This window comes from Macaca fascicularis, chromosome 14, assembly GCF_037993035.2.
Source record: "Macaca fascicularis isolate 582-1 chromosome 14, T2T-MFA8v1.1".
Taxonomy (NCBI): Eukaryota; Metazoa; Chordata; class Mammalia; order Primates; family Cercopithecidae; genus Macaca; species Macaca fascicularis.
This window is the reverse complement of record NC_088388.1, coordinates 1,734,084-1,745,961: the sequence shown is the minus strand read 5'-3', so window position 1 is coordinate 1,745,961 and position 11,878 is coordinate 1,734,084. Positions and strand designations below refer to the sequence as shown.

The following is an 11,878-nucleotide window of genomic DNA, read 5'->3' as shown; positions in this document are numbered from 1 at the left end:
TTTGCTGTGCAGAAGCTCTTTAGTTTAATTAGATCCCATTTGTCAATTTTAGCTTTTGTTGCCATTGCTTTTGGTGTTTTAGTCATGAAGTCCTTGCCCATGCCTATGTCCTGAATGGTATTGCCTAGGTTTTCTTCTAGGGTTTTTATGGTTTTAGGTCTAACATTGAAGTCTTTAATCCATTGTGCAATAATTTTTGTATAAGGTGTAAGGAAGGGATCCAGTTTCAGCTTTCCACACATGGCTAGCCAGTTTTCCCAGCCCAGAGTCGGGGTTTCTTTATGGGGTGCTGGAAATGTCGTGAAATTACACGGTGGTGATGGCCAAACACAGCTCTGGGAATGCACTAGAAACCATTGCATATTCGATGGTATGTGAATTATATCTCAATAAAGCTGCTTAGAAACCATCACACTGATTTTCCATTCCAGATAGCTGAACACGACAATGTCTAACCATTCCAGATAGCCAAACACGACAATGTCTAACCATTCCAGATAGCCAAACACGACAATGTCTAACAGAGCCACACCGTGGTGACAATGGAGGATATCAAGAACTCTGATTCCAGTGCTGGCGCAACGGAAACTGGTACAAGACATTCAAAACAGTATGGCTTTATTGGGATACGTGAAAAACACGTGGCAATTCTTCAAGGATCTAGAACTAGAAATACCATTTGACCCAGCGATCCCATGACTAGGTATATACCCAAAGGATTATACATCATTCTGCTATAAAGACACATGCACACGTATGTTTATTGCGGCACTATTCACAATAGCAAAGACTGGGAACCAACCCAAATGCTCACACTTAGCTGGTCATTCTCCTCCCGGGTGCAGCAGCCTAGAGGCACTCCATGAGTGTGTGTCTGGGACGAGGGTGCATCTGGGACTCACGCTCTGGAATGTTCATTGCTGCGGTGTCCACAGCAGCCCCTGATCTGAAATAAAGCAAATCTGTGTGTGAGAGGAGCCGCCGTACAGTGGTGAAGACAAATGAACCACAGGTGCGTCCAGCCCTGAAGAACCTGGAGCCACTCAGGGCAACAGGGAAGCGAGAGGCAGAAATGCACCTGACACGATGTCCTGTATACAAACTGGAAAAGCCGGAGAACTGACGGAGACGAGTTGGGGAGGCGTTCATAAACAGTAGCCAGAAGAAAAGGCAAGAGAACGATGTTCACACAATTTAGGATTGTGCCAGATCACCCAACAAAAGATGGCTAACACACTGAAAGCAGGTCTCTGGCAAAAACAGGAGTATGAAGAACATGGAAGTACATTTCAAATTGCTTGTGGGAGGCCTGGCGTGGTGGCTCACGCCTGTCATCTCAGCACTTTGAGAGGCCAAGGTGGGTGGATTACTTGAGGTCAGGAGTTCGAGACCAGCCTGGCCAACACAGTGAAACCTGTCTCTACTAAAAATACAAAGAGTAGCCGGGCGTGGTGACGCCTGCCTGTAGTCCCAGCTACTCAGGAGGCGGAGGCAGGGAAATCGCTAGAGCCCGTGAGGCAGAGGTTGCAGTGAGCTGAGATTGAGCCACTGCACTCCAGCCCGGATGACAGAGTAAAACTCTGTCTCAAAAGCAAACAAACAAAACAAAACAAAACAAAACAAAATTGCTTGTAAGAGACTCCTGCCAGCATAGAAACATTTACCCATCTAATGATTATTCAAGACCTGGGAGGGAATGAAGGTGTTTTATTTGCACACCAAATTCAATTAACTAAATTGAATGGAGTCAAACTAAAGAAACTATTAATGGGTCAATTTCAGGAAGAAATTCTAGACAGGAAGACTGATTAAGCGCAAGAAGAAGGCCGGACACTGTGGCTCACGCCTCTAATCCCAGTACTTTGGGAGGCTGAGGCAAGAGGATCACTTGAGCCCAGGAGGTTGACACCAGCCTGGGCAACATGCCAAAATCCTGTCTGTACACAAAAAAAAAAAAAAAAAAAACCTTAGCTGGGGCATGGTGGCATGCATTTGTAGTCCTAGCTACTTGGGGGGCTGAGGTTGGAGGATCACTTGAGCCCTGGAGTTCAAGGCTGCAGTGAGCCAAGATTGCACCAGAGGGTGACAGAATGAGACTCTGTCTCCAAAAAAAAAAAAAAAAAAGTGAGTTAATTAACTGGTTAACATTTATGTACAATAAAAAAATTAACTTAGAAATAATAAAACAAGCCATATGGGTTAAAAAAAAAAGTAGAAATAAAATACTTGCCAATAATACGTAAGAATAGGAGAGAGAGATTAGAGTTTGAGGTTATAAGGACCTCACATTCCCAGAGAGGAGGAGAAGATTGACTGATTGACAGTAAACTTTTGAAACATATTGTATATTGCATATTGTATCTTTAAATGTAGTTTTGATTTTACAGACAGTGAACTTCACTTGTTTGTGCGTGTACACGTCTGTGAGTTTTGACGAATACATAAAGTTACATAACTTCCACTAAAACCAGGATCTAGAGCAACCCTGTCACCACAAAATTGTCCCTGAAGCTTCCTTTTTGTGGCCAGCCCTCCCACCCTTCACCCCTGGCAGTCACTGACCCATTTTTGGTCCCTATAGTTTCTGTCATTTCCAGAATGTCACACAATTGGAATTGTGCAGCCTGTAGGTCTGGCCTCTGTCATTCAGCAATGACACATTTGAGAGCCATCAGCGTTGCAGCCTGGACGGACAATTGGTTCCTTTTTTTGCTTAGACTCTATGCGTGGATCTGTCTCAGTACGTTTATCTGTTCGTACATTGAAGGGCTTTGGGGTTGTTTGCAATATCTCATGCTAATGAATAATGCTGTTTTAAGTATGTGCAGGTGCTTGTGTGAACACGAGCTTTCATTTCACTCCAGATACCTTGGAGTGTGACGGCAGGTCACATCTGAGCACACATTATACTCTACAAGAAGCTGCCTGACCACTTTCCAGCATGGCTGCCCCGTCTCACCTTCCCAGCAGCGATGGGCAAGGTTCCGGCCACTTCACATCCTCCTGGCACGTGGTGCTGTTCATTTTTTAATTTTTAATTTTTCTTTGAGACAGGGTCTGGCTCTGTCACCCAGGCTGGAAGTGCAGTGGCACGATCTCGCTCACTACACCCTCCACCTCCCCGGCTCAAACTGTCTTCCCACCTCAGCCTCCCGAGTAGCTGGGACTACAGGTGCCACCACACCCACCTAATTTTTGTATTTTTGATAGAAATGGGGTTTACCATGTTGGCCAGGCTGGTCTCAAACTCCTGGCCTCAAGTAATCCTCCTGCCTCAGCCTCCCAAAGTGCTGGGATTATAGGCGTGAGCCATCACTCCTGGCCTGTTATTTTCTTTTAACTTACTATTCTAATAAATATGTAGTGGTAACTCATGGATTTATTTTGAATTTTCTTAATACTGAAACCAGCCTAACTGTCCCATAGAGCTGATGTCGATGGTTTCTTTCGAATAAACATAGAGATTGATCCTGCCAGTCTTAAAACTTGAGAAAGTTACATTTGTCTTTCCTCTGAGTTCCCTTCTCAGGAAACCACCCGTCGTATCTCCCAGATAGTGTCAAGGGGCTGAAACTCACCAGATTTCTGCATTTGGAACATGAGATACTGGACCCCTCACCCATTATGACTGCCTAACGCACCACCCACTTACTGTTGACCAGGTCTTTCTTAGCCCTCTCTAATTCCTGTTTCCCCACACGTGGTTACATTTCTCCCCTGCCATATAAACCCCTGAGTTTAGCTGGCTGGGGAGATGGATTTAACACTGATTTCCCATCTCCTCAGCTGCAGCACCTGATTAAAGCCTTCTTCCCTGGCAGTACTTGTCTCAGCAATCGGGTTTCTGCGCCATGCGTGGCAGGACCTGGACTGAACCCCTGGATTTTCGGTAACGTACTCATGATGCAGACCATCTTTTCATGTGCTCTGTTGACAGCCCTGTGTCTCTGGTAAAGCTTAAATCTTTTACTCATTGCTTTATTGGGTTTGGGGGTTTTTTTATTGTTATATTTTGAGATTTTTTTTTTTTTTTTTTTGAGATGGAGTCTCACTCTGTCATCCAGGCTGGAGTGGCACAATATCAGCTCACTGCAGCCTCCGCCTCCGGGTTTCAAGTGATTCTCCTGCCTCAGCCTCACAAGCAGCTGGTATTACAGGTGCACGCCACCAGGCCCAGCTAATTTTTGCATTTTTAGTAAAGATAGGGTCTCACCATGTTGGCCGGGATGGTCTCGAATTCCTGGCCTCAGATGGTCTGCCCACCTCAGCCTTCCAAAGTGCTGGGATTACAGGCGTGAGGATTACATTCTTGATACAAATCCATTGTTGGACGTAGGATTTGCACATATTTTCTCCAAGCTCGTAGCTTATCTTTTCCTTTTCCTTACAGTGCCATTTGAAGACTGAAAGTTTTGTCTCGATGAAGTCCAGCTCATCGATCCTTTCACTGACAGATCCTGTCTAAGAACTCTGCCTGATTCAAGTTCGTGCAGATTTTTCCCCTGTGCTTCTTCTTTTTAAGTTTTTTTTTTTGGTGCTACATGTTACAATTAGGTCTGTGATCTACTTTGAATTCATTTTTGTCTAAGTGTGAGGTATAGCTCGAGGTTTTGTTTGCAGTTAATGTCTAATTTTTCCAGCATCATTTAGTGAAAAGACAACCCTCTCTCAATTGATTTACTTTGTATCTTTGTCAGAAATTAAGCCACCGTGTTTGTGTGGGCCTCTCTCTGGACTTTCTATTCTGTTCCCTTTACCTCTGAGTCTATCCTCCCACTAACTGCACATGGCCTTGATTACTGGAGCCTTACAGTAAATAAATTTTATCTGGAAATGGAGTGGTATGACTCTCCCAACTTTGTAAACATTAATTTGGCTCTTCTAGTTCCTTTGCCTTTCCGTGTATGTTTTCGAATCTTGATGGTGTTTGATTTGGACTGTGTGAAATCTGTAGAGAAATCTGAAGATAGCTGCCACCTTAGCACCTTCGCGTCTTCCGATTACTGGACGTGGGAGTCTGTCTCTCCATTTGTCCGAGTTTCCTGTTTCCTCCATCCACATGCCCTCCCGCCCAGCTAACGTATATCCCGCTCAGTTGCCCAGGTGCAGACAGAGACTCCCAGAGAACAAGCACTCGATTCCTCAAGCTTGTCAGGCAGCGGGAGCTTCGTGCTGGTCCTCAAGTCCCCCGGGGGATGACGAACGGCTCGGACAGGTGCTTTGGATGTGGTGGTTTTGCGTCCCAGACGAGGAACCCCAAATTTAGGAAGCCCCAATATTTCATAAGGACCTGCTATCAAACCTGCCTGGAGGGAGACATTATCCTTATTCGGCCCATGGGGGACCCCATCTTTATTATCCAGGACAGTCTGCCCTTCGCCCCGCAGGGAGACATTGCATCTGCCGAGGTTCTGCAAACATCCCTGGAAAGATAGTGGACGGTGGCAGAACTCCAGCTCCATCCTCTCGGGGTCCCGGCGCGGCCCGAGAATTAAACTGACGTGAATCAGATCGACAGGAGAAAGGCACGCACATTTATTCAAAAGAAGGTCTGCGTGCCTCAGGAATCTTCCTAAGGAAATGAAGAAACAGAAACTGTGCAGAAGCAAGTGAGTCAGGCAGGGAGGTTGGAGAGATAAGAGCTGGTCTAACAAGACCTGTACAGAATTCTTTGATTTCTCGTTTTTGAAGATAAGGGTGCTGCAGCTTTCACACGGGAATTTCAGCTCCTGCTTTTAAGAAACGGCACGAAGGTCAGCGTGATCTTTCTGTACCCGCTGTTTTCCAAGTGCTTTTAACTCATAGTTAATATGCCAGTCGATGCAGCACTTTTTTTTTTTTTTTTTTTTGAGTCGGAGGCCTGTCACCAGGCTGGAGTGCAGTGGTACGATCTCCACTCCCTGGGTTCAAGTGATTCCCCTGCCTCGGCCTCCCGAGGAGCTGGGACTACAGGTGCACACGACCACACCCAGCTAATTTTTTGTATTTAGTCAAGACAGGATTTCACCATGTTGGCCAGGATGGTCTCGATCTCCTGACCTTGTGATCCAACCACCTCGGCCTCCCAAAGTGCTGGGATTACAGGTGTGAGCCACCACGCCCGGTCCCAGTGCAGCATATTTTAAATTCCTTCCGTAGTCCAGAACAGAAGCGTGAGCTCGATGCAGAGAGATCTCCCAACATCCCCTCATTCCTGCTGTTGGTAAATGGTTTTTTCTTTCTTTTTAAACATTAGTTTTGCTAGGGTTTTTAATCGATTTGTTAATTATCTTCTATTGTTTTTATTTTTATATCTGCACTGTTATTTCCTTTCTTCCACTAAAGTTGGTTTAATTTGCTCTTCTTTTTTGTTTTTATTTGGAAGTTTAGACAAGTGATTTTAAATCTTTTTTTTTTCACTAGTAAAATCATTTAAAGCTACCCATGTCCTTGTAAGCTCAGCGTTAACTACACCTCACAAATTTTGATGCATTGTGTTTTCATTTTTATTTGGATCAGATGTTTTCGAATTTCCTATGTGATTTTTTTTTTTTGGTCAAATATTTGGGAACTTTTCTAGATCTTTTTAAAATTGATTAATTTGGTTTCTAATTTCCACTGTGTTAAGATACAACAGCCTACAAGACTTCTTTAAACTTTTGAACATCTTGGCATCACACTAATGCTGGTTTCATAAATGAGCTAGGAAATGCCTCCTCCTCTTCTGTTTCCTGGAAGAGATTGCATAGAATTTATCTTCATTCTTTTTATTTATTTATTTATTTATTTATTTATTTATTTATTTATTGTTTTGAGACAGAGTTTCACTCTTGTAACCCAGGCTGGAGTGCAATGGCGTGAGATCTTCTCACTGCAACCTCCGCCTTCTGGGTTCAAGTGATTCTCCTGCCTCAGCCTCCCAAGTAGGTGGAATTACAGGCATGTGCCACCACGCCTGGCTGATTTTTTGTAGTTTTTAGTAGAGACAGGATTTCACCATGTTGGCCAGGCTGGTCTTGAACTCCTGACCTCAGGTGTTCCGCCCGCCTCAGCCTCCCAAAGTGCTGGGATTACAGGCGTGAGCCACCGCGCCTGGCCTCATTCTTTTTCAATGTTGAATGGAAACCTCCAGGGAGACCAGCTGGGCCTGGAGATTTCTTATTTGGGAGCTTTTTAATTATAAATTCGAGTTCTCTAAGAGCTGTCGGGATATGTAGATGTGTCTCGGGGAACATCCTATCTTGGAGCTTACTCTGTGCCCCTAAGTCATGACCCTTGGGGTCTTGACAGATGTCCAAGGCAGTTATCACACCTCCCGACGCTGGTGTGACTCGGAGGCTGAGCGTCACGTGTCCTCGATGAAGGTGGCTATCTTTCCAGCTGCCGCTTTCACCGGGCTCCTTGAGTTCTCTCCGTGCAGATTTGGTTTTTGGGGTCAGAGGCCTAGGATTTGGAATGAGTTTGATGAAGATTTGGATGTCCCCTCCCTGTGGCTCCCTCCTAACTGAGATTTCCTTCCTCACCCCAACCCCCTCATCCTCTGACCCCCAACTCCAGTGAAATTCGCCCTGGCTGCTTGAAGCCCCACAGCCTGGCTCAGGGGGCTGGAGTATGCCCTTGGGACAGAAACCCCCAAAATGTGACCTTGGCCCAGCCTTTTCCCTCACATTGAATCCTATCCATTTCTTCCTGGTTTCAATGGCTCACTAGTTCCTTTAAATAGTTTTTAAAAATACGTTGTCCAGAATTTATCATTGTTTTCTGCAGAGAGTTAGTCTGACATCAGCCACTTGCAATTTCTGGAGCCCAAACTGATACGGATGATTTAATACCACCATTTACCAGCTTGATCTAACAGACCAGTGGAGCTGCCAGGATCCAACTGTTAGAGAGTTCGAGTTCCGCCCAGGCTCACCTTTGTAACAACTGACTACCTATCAGCCCGTAAAGTAAGTCTCATAAACGCCAATCAATTTGCATCATATTGACCCCTGTCTCTGATCAGATTGCAAATAAATTAGAAAATCCAAACAACAACAAGATGACCTAAAATGCATTTTTAAACATGAAAAAGGGCATTCTAAAATAGCTGGAGGTCAAAGGATAAATCATCTTGGAAATTACATCAAATTCAGAACTAATCCATAATGAAAGCAGAAAATACTATCAGAGCTCAAAGATGCTGCTCAAGCAAACAGTTGTCCCTCAGGATCAGTGGGGACGGGTTCTGGGACCTCCCACACATACCCCAGTCCACGGGCGCTCAAGTTCCTGGTGTGAAATGCTGTTGTATTTGTATATAACCTACACACATCCTTCTGTCTACTTCATATCATCTTTAGGTGACTTTCCACACCTAACGTGACGTAAATGCAACATAAAGAGTTGCTATGCTGTATTGTTTAGGGAACAATAACAAGGAGAGAACATGGACATGTTCAGTACGGACAGAGCCTTCGTCATACAAACTACGTTTTCCGCCTGGAGTTGGTTGACTCTGCAAGTGTGGAACAGGCACATATGGAGGCTGCTTCCAGGAAAACCAATAGCTTTAAACTGGAAAAGAGGAGAGGGGGGAATTAAGGAGCGAATCATCTCACTTATGAAGTTAGAAAAAGGAGGAGAGGCCGAGACCACATCCGCCCTGTGGCACCCTCCACATGGCCTCCCGTCCACACCTGCCGTCCTCCACACCTGCCGCCCTCCATACCTGCCGCCATCCACACCTGCTGCCCTCCACAGCTGCCCCCTGTCCACACCTGTCCCCCGTCCACACCTGCCCCCCGTCCACACCTGCCGCCCTCCACACCTGCCACCCTCCACACCTGCCGTCCTCCACATCTGCCGCCCTCCAAACCTGCCCCCTGTCCACACCTGCCGCCCATCCACACCTGCCGCCCTCCACACCTGCCGCCCTCCACACCTGCCGCCCTCCACACCTGCCCCCCGTCCACACCTGCCGCCGTCCACACCTGCCGCCCTCCACACCTGCCCCCCGTCCACACCTGCCCCCCTCCACACCTGCCGCCCTCCACACCTGCCCCCCGTCCACACCTGCCCCCCTCCACACCTGCCGCCCTCCACACCTGCCCCCCGTCCACACCTGCCCCCCTCCACACCTGCCGCCCTCCACACCTGCCCCCTGTCCACACCTGCCGCCCTCCACACCTGCCGCCCTCCACACCTGCCGCCCTCCACATCTGCCGCCGTCCACACCTGCCGCCCTCCACACCTGCCCCCCCGTCCACACCTGCCACCATCCACACCTGCCGCCTCCACACCTGCCCCCCGTCCACACCTGCCGCCCTCCACACCTGCCACCCTCCACACCTGCCACCCTCCACACCTGCCACCCTCCACACCTGCCGCCCTGCACACCTGCCCCCCATCCACACCTGCCACCCTCCACACCTGCTGCCGTCCACACCTGCCACCCTCCACACCTGCCGCCGTCCACACCTGCCATCCTCCACACCTGCCGTCGTCCACACCTGCCCCCTGTCCACACCTGCCACCCACCACACCTGCTGCCGTCCATACCTGCCACCCTCCACACCTGTCGCCCTCCACACCTGCCCCCCGTCCACACCTGCCACCCTCCACACCTGCCGTCGTCCACACCTGCCCCCCTCCACACCTGCCGCCATCCACACCTGCCACCCTCCACACCTGCCACCTGTCCACACCTGCCCCCCTCCACACCTGCCGCCCTCCACACCTGCCCCCCTCCACACCTGCCGCCCTCCACACCTGCCGCCCTCCACACCTGCCCCCCTCCACACCTGCCGCCCTCCACACCTGCCCCCCTCCACACCTGCCGCCCTCCACACCTGCCGTCGTCCACACCCATCCAGCTCACCATGGATGATAATATCATCTTGCTTGTCATAGACAGCACCTCTGGCACGTGCAAGGCCAGCTTCGCGGGCTATGATGCCCCCCAGGCCGTCTTCCCCTCCATCGTGGGGTGCCCCAGACACTAAGGCGTGACGGTGGGCATGGGTCAGAAGGGCTCCTATGTGGGTGACAAGGCCCAGAGCAAGAGGCATCCTGACCCTGAAGTACCCCATCGAGCATGGCATCATCACCAGCTGGGATGACATGAAGAAGATCTGGTGCCACACCTTCTACAACGAGCTGCAGGAACACCCGGTGCTGCTGACCGAGGACCCCCGAGCCCCAAAGTCAACAGACAGAAGATGACCGAGATCATGTTTGAGACCTTCAACACCTTGGCCATGTATGTGGCCATCCAGGCCGTACTGTCCCTGTATGCCCCTGGCCATACCACTGGCATTGTGATGAACTCCAGCGACAGGGTCACCCACACGGTGTCCATCTGCGAGGGCTGAGCCCTCCCCCATGCCATCCTGTGTCTGGACCTGGCTGTCTGGGACTGGACTGACTACCTCATGAAGATCTCACTGAGCATGGCTACAGCTTCACCACCACGGCCGAATGGGAGATCGTGTGTGGCATCAAGGAGAAGCTGTGCTATGTTGCCCTGGACTTCAAGCAGGAGGCGGCCACGGCGACCACCAGTTCCTCCCTGGAGAAGAGCTACGATCTGCCTGATGGCCAGGTCATCACCACCGGCAACAAGTGGTTCCGATGGCCCGAGGTGCCCTTCCAGCCTTCCTTCCTGGGTGAGTGGAGACCCCCTCCTGGCCGTGCCCACGTGAGGGTCACCCTTGGGGCCCTCCAACCTTGGTGCTGCGGAAGCTTAGGCTGGCCCTCATTTCCCCCTCAGGCATGGAACCCTGTGGCATCCACGGAACTACCTTCAACTCCTTCATGAAGTGTGACATGGACGTCCGCAAAGATCTGCATGTCAACACAGTGCTGTCTGGAGGCACCAGCAGGCACCCTGGCATTACCGACAGGATGCAGAAGGAGATCACCGCCCTGGCTCCCGGCACGATGAAGATCAACATCATCGCTGCTCTGGAGTGCGAGTGCTCGGTGTGGATCAGCGGCTCCATCCTGGCCTCGCTGTCCACCTTCCGGCACAGGTGGATCAGCAAGCAGGAGTATGACGAGTCCGGCCCCTCCGTCATCCACCGCAAATGCTTCTAGGCGGACTGTGACTTAGCCGCATCACACTCTTTCTTGACAAAACCTTGCGTGGAAAACAAGATAAGATGGGCATGCTTTTTTTGTTTGTTTGTTTTTGTTTTTGGCTTGACTCAGGATTTAAAAACTGGAACAGTGAAGGTGATAGCTGTCAGTTGGAGCAAGCATCCCCCAAAGTTCTACAATGTGGCCAAGGACTTTGATGACACATTGTTCTTTTTTAAAATAGTCATTCCAGACGTTGTGAGATGCACTGTTACAGGAAGTCCCTTGCCCTCCTACGAGCCACCCCACTTCTCTCTGAGGAGAATGGCCCAGTCCTCTCCCGAGCCCACACAGGGGAGGTGATAGCATTGCTTTTGTGTAAATTATATATTGCAATTTTTAAAAATTATTTTATTTATTTATTTATTTATTTATTTATTTATTTATTTATTTATTTATTTTTGAGATGGAGTCTCGCTCTGTCACCCCGGCTGGAGTGCAGTGGCGCGATCTTGGCTCACTGCAAGCTCCACCTCCCGGGTTCACGCCATTCTCCTGCCTCAGCCTCCCAAGTAGCTGGGACTACAGGCGCCCACCACCAAGCCCTGCTAATTTTCTGTATTTTTAGGAGAGAAGGGCTTTCACCATGTTGGCCAGGGTGGTCTCGATCTCCTGACCTCGTGATCCACCTGCCTCAGCCTCCCAAAGTGCTGAGATTATAGGTGTGAGTCACTGCGCCTGGTCTGCAAATTTTTTTAAATCTTCACCTTAATACCTTTTTATTTTGTTTTATTTTGAATGATCAGCCTTTGCGGCCCCCTTTTTTGTCCCCCAACTTGAG

The 11,878-nt window shown here is 49.0% G+C and overlaps 1 long non-coding RNA gene and 1 pseudogene across 1 annotated transcript; one reads left to right on the top strand and one right to left on the bottom strand.

Moving 5' to 3' along the window:
- Positions 1 to 601: 601 nt before the first annotated feature.
- LOC135966975 (uncharacterized) lies at positions 602 to 10,896 on the bottom strand. Its single transcript, XR_010580718.1, has 2 exons — positions 10,761 to 10,896; positions 602 to 946 (listed from the first exon to the last, which is right to left on the bottom strand). It is a non-coding gene; the product is annotated as an uncharacterized lncRNA (long non-coding RNA).
- On the top strand, positions 9,770 to 11,055 carry LOC102120243 (actin, cytoplasmic 1-like; annotated as a pseudogene).
- Positions 11,056 to 11,878: the final 823 nt, after the last annotated feature.